General features: G+C 50.8%; 1 protein-coding gene across 7 annotated transcripts in view; it reads right to left on the reverse strand.

Moving 5' to 3' along the window:
- The window catches only part of LOC123374192 (sodium-dependent proline transporter-like), a 38,787-nt gene extending 35,158 nt beyond the window's left edge, over positions 1-3,629 (reverse strand). For 3 of the 7 annotated variants that reach the window (XM_045023864.1, XM_045023854.1, XM_045023849.1), the window contains exons 1-3: positions 3,390-3,629; positions 1,166-1,363; positions 728-848 (exon numbers count right to left, since the gene is read on the reverse strand). The gene's annotated coding sequence lies outside the window, so the exon portion shown is untranslated. Of the gene's footprint in view, positions 1-727; positions 849-1,165; positions 1,364-1,979; positions 2,076-2,847; positions 3,334-3,389 lie in introns of those variants that run through there. The other 4 variants (XM_045023872.1, XM_045023881.1, XM_045023897.1 and 1 more) reach the window with 4 other exon arrangements.
- Positions 3,630-4,887: the final 1,258 nt, after the last annotated feature.

Below are 4,887 nucleotides of genomic sequence, written 5' to 3' on the forward strand. Positions count from 1 at the left end.
GTATCTTAATGACTTTTATGTCCCCCATCTTGCTTGCATACAGAAACCTCCGTCTCTGTGCCGTGTTGACAATCTAAGCTGAGTAGTCCAGGAGAAAAAAGGAAGCTGGCCATACAAACTTGTTTTGTTGGAAGGAAATGAAGCAAGAGGAGACCTGCCTTGGGGCACTGTGGTAACTTCCACTTCACAGCATCTTTCATAGCAGGGTTACGGTTACATGACTGCCCACGGGCCAAACCCTTGTGACACAAGAGCCACTGAAATCTAGTGAGTAAAGCAACCAAGATTTAACCCCCCCAAAAGTAGCTGTAGCCTGATTCTCCATCACCCGGCACCCTATGTAGTCAATTCTGCCAGTGCAAAATGCTGTCAAGTGAGCGTAGAATGGTAGAGGTTTACACCCATTTTGCACAGATGTAAGGTTCATTGATTTCCACAGCAAAACTTGATCATTCTACAGTCCCATTGCAGGTGCTTAAGTGTTTTGCATAACAGAGATTGACTGGACATAAGTATCTAAATAAATAGGCCATGGAGAATCTGGAACCTATACTTCCTTCTTCTTACAGGCCAGATCCTGCAAAGTGCTGAGTGTTCATAACACAGCATAAGAACCTATATAGGCTAAACTAGAATTTCCACTGATGTCTGTAGGAGTTGAGGGCACCGTGTGTTTCTTCTGATCATGCTGTACGTGTTCTGTTTACTGGAAGAAATACATTCTTACTATTGATCTCCATTCTAGTCCACTTCACCCATGGTCATTATCCAGAAAACCGTGAGTTCAGTTGACAATGGTGTGCAACAGAAAAGACCTGATTTCAGTTGTTCACATGACCAGGCTGTATCTGCAGGGTTGGCAGGTAGAAAGAACCTTGTTAGACGGAACGCATTTTACTGTGGAAATCAGCGAGAGAATAATTATGGGAGCCTGTTTGTACAGAAAGAACGAGGAATACTTGTGGCACCTTAGGCACTGACACATTTATTTAAGCATCAGCTTTCATGGGCTAGCCTCATAAGAACATAAGAACGGACATACTGGGTCAGATCAAAGGTCCATCTAGCCCAGTAGCCTCGTTCTTTTTGCTGCTACAGACTAACACGGCTGCTACTCTGAAACCTATTTGTACAGAGGTTCTTTCCTGCCCTGTAGTTTCCCTACCAAGGAGGCAGTGGGCTGGGAGGTAACACAGCAGTTCCAATAAGCCATCTCTTTGTTGCATAATTTCCTTCCATAATCATCTCCGAGTGTGAAGTTTCTTTTTTAATTTTGATCTGTCAGATGTAGTCGCAGTCACGCCCCAGAAGGAGAAGTCTGGTTTCCTCTGTCACAGTTTAACCCATCGGGTACTGTCACGTTCTAGTAAAATAAATCAGCCTTGTCAGTTACTATAAGACACTCAAAGAAGGCCCAGTAAAACAACCGGGAGAAAGATCAGTGAGCACAGGATGGGCTCCAACTGAACCAGACTGTGTTCTCCCCTCAGCAGACCTTTCCAAGACATACTACTTCAATATAGCACTGTAGATTCTGAAACCTGTTCTGCTTTATTCGCTAATCAGTTCCAAGAAATTCCCTCTTCACATCTGTGATATTAAGGTACTGCAAGACTTGTACAGCATTTCCTAGTAGCTTTCACAAGCTGAGCAGGGTTACTGTTTAAACGGGAGACCTGAAGAGTCTCATAGTGTTGATTAGTCAGTAGTTGGCCATTTTTGGTCTGAGTCAGTACTGAACCGATGCCCTAATGTGCAGCTAAGGAGCACCCGCTGCTGCAAGCAGCACATTTTTTTCAGAAGAAATGAATAACTGAGGTCCCAACACTAAAGCTCCTAGGGCAATTTTTGTTAGAACCGTGGTGTTAGCCCCACTGTCCCAGCCAAATAAGATTACATTCTGCCTCCTTAATTTTCCTTGCATGATGGCATTCTCCTCAGCTTCCTGTCTTATGTAGTTGCATAACGTTGTTAAGCACCTGTGGCATTTCCCCCAGAGATGGCTGTCTTTCAAAGGTAGAAGTGATTTCTGTATCGAATTAGTAATCAGCATGTTGTCTTCTGGATGAAAGGTGCTGTATATGACAAATGTTATGGGTCAGGCTAAATCCTGCTGTTATGGGTGGGGTGTAACTGCCACCTTGCATTCAGGATAAATATAAAGAAGCCATTGTAAACAGGTGACTGAAACCGTTAAGCAGCCTCCACCTCAAACACTGGCCAACATCTCCAGTCAAAACAAAGCCATTATGGCCATTCAAAATGCATCTGCAAAAATCTTTCTCCCATACTGCTCCTTCTGCATGAGAGGCGCTCACTGTGAAAAACTGCAAAGCAACCACATTGGCCTCTTTTAAATCTCTTATTAAAACCAACCTACGCTGCTAAATACTAAACGCTTGGTAACAGCTAGGCTGCTGAAGTTCTATGACTGCTGCTAGTTACATAGTCCTTAGACATAATCATAACTGCCTCGTTATTTGCATGGTCTCCCTCCAGCTGATTGTTATATTAAACTTATCTCGGCTTATTCTTAGACTGGCTCTACACTTAAAATGTACATTGACATAACTACATTGCTCAGGGATGTGAAAAATCCACATCCCTGGACAATGCAACTATGTAGGTATGCAGGCCTAACTCCATGTGTAGACACAGCTAGGTGCTACCCTCGCTCAGGGAAGTGTTCCTACAGTGGAAAAGCCCCTTATGTTACTGTAGATTGTGTCTACACTACAAGGTTGTCAGTATAGCTGCAGCACTGTACCTATTTTTCTATAGTCCCTGTAGTATAGACGTGGCCTTAGATAGGGAGGGACAATTTTTTGTTATATGCATGCACAATACCTAGTATCCTGGGTCCCTCATATTTGATCAGTGGCATAGAGAGACAGGTATCTGCAGCAGGTACTAGCCTAATACAAACAATGCATAATAATAGTAATGTGTTTTTGGGAGAGTGGATGGTAGAAAAAGTAGTCTAATGATGCCATCTACTGGGGAAGTGGAAAAATTGCTTTAGTTAGGGATTAATTTACAGATTAAAGGGAGGACAAAAACAGAAACTGATTTATTATTTTTGTGTCGACAACTCCTCCAGGTGGACACGCTATTCCCAAACAAAAGTGACTTTATTCCAGAATAATTACTCGCTTTGGAAGTAATTATTTGGGAGTAATTACTCTGTAATTAAATCACTTTTATTCAAGAACAGAATATCCACATGGGGGAATTATTCCAGATTAGCTAAATTAGAGCAGAACTGTTATTCCGGCCTAGCGGAATGACTGCTGTGGAACAGCCAAGTTAAGTCAATTTCCCTGTGCAGACAAGCCTTGGGGGAATTGCCTTGGCAGTAGCATGGCTAGCGAAAGTGGGGCCTTCCCTACCTCTGCAAAGCCAGGGCAGCCCCCAACTTCTACGCTCGACAGTTATTTACACCAGAACTGAAGCTCCACCAAGAGAGGGTGAGCGACGGGGCTGGGACCCCACAGCAGTTTAGCCCTCCTGCGTGAATCCCTCTCCCAGGGGCTCAGGCCCCACCTTCAGGCTGTTCAGGCAGGTTGAGAGGTGCAGACTGGCCCCAAGGGGAGAGACCGCCAACAGGTCCCCCTGCCCATGAGGGGCCCTCTTCCCCCAGGGACTCTCCCCTTCTCTTCCCCACCCCCATGAGTGTCCCCCACATCCGTGAGTCTCCCCTCCCCCAAGTGCTCCCCATCCCCCAGGGACTCTCCCCTTCTCTTCCCCACCCCCCACGAGTGTCCCCCACATCCGTGAGTCTCCCCTCCCCCGAGTGCTCCCCATCCCCCAGGGACTCTCCCCCTTCTCTTCCCCACCCCCCACGAGTGTCCCCCACATCCGTGAGTCTCCCCTCCCCCGAGTGCTCCCCATCCCCCAGGGACTCTCCCCCTTCTCTCCCCCACCCCCATGAGTGTCCCCCACATCCGTGAGTCTCCCCTCCCCCGAGTGCTCCCCATCCCCAAGGGACTCTCCCCCTTCTCTTCCCCACCCCCCACGAGTGTCCCCCACATCCGTGAGTCTCCCCACCCCCTAGTGCTCCCCATCCCCCAGGGACTCTCCCCCTTCTCTTCCCCACCCCCCCGAGTGTCCCCCACATCCGTGAGTCTCCCCTCCCCCGAGTGCTCCCCATCCCCCAGGGACTCTCCCCCTTCTCTTCCCCACCCGCCATGAGTGTCCCCCACATCCGTGAGTCTCCCCTCCCCCGAGTGCTCCCCATCCCCCAGGGACTCTCCCCCTTCTCTTCCCCACCCCCATGAGTGTCCCCCACATCCGTGAGTCTCCCCATCCCCCAGGGACTCTCCCCCTTCTCTTCCCCACCCCCCACGAGTGTCCCCCACATCCGTGAGTCTCCCCTCCCCCGAGTGCTCCCCATCCCCCAGGGACTCTCCCCCTTCTCTTCCCCACCCCCGAGTGTCCCTCACATCCGTGAGTCTCCCCTCCCCCGAGTGCTCCCCATCCCCCAGGGAGTCTCCCCCTTTTCTTCCCCGCCCCCCACGAGTGTCCCTCACAACCGGGAGTCTCCCACCCCGGTCTGCCCCTCCCGCCATGAGGGAGCCCCCCGGCCGGGCCGCTCCACGGGGCGAACCCTGGGCCGGAAACCGCCCCGCTCCCGCCTCAGCGGCGTATCTGAAATGAGGGGACGGGAAGGCGGGATCTCGGCCGCCATCTTGGAACCGGGCAAGGCCCCCTCCCTAGTCCCGCGTTGGTCCCTTCCCCTTGTGCCGTGTTCCCGGGGGAAGAGGGCGAGGAAGGAGGGGCCGAGGAAGCGCTGGGTCCCGGGCCGGGCTGGAGCCCCGGGTCGGGCCGCTGCCCGTATCGAAGATGGCGGCCGCGGCCTCGGCCGGACGGGAAGGGGCGGGGCGGGGC

Source organism: Mauremys mutica, chromosome 1, assembly GCF_020497125.1.
Source record: "Mauremys mutica isolate MM-2020 ecotype Southern chromosome 1, ASM2049712v1, whole genome shotgun sequence".
Classification (NCBI taxonomy): Eukaryota; Metazoa; Chordata; order Testudines; family Geoemydidae; genus Mauremys; species Mauremys mutica.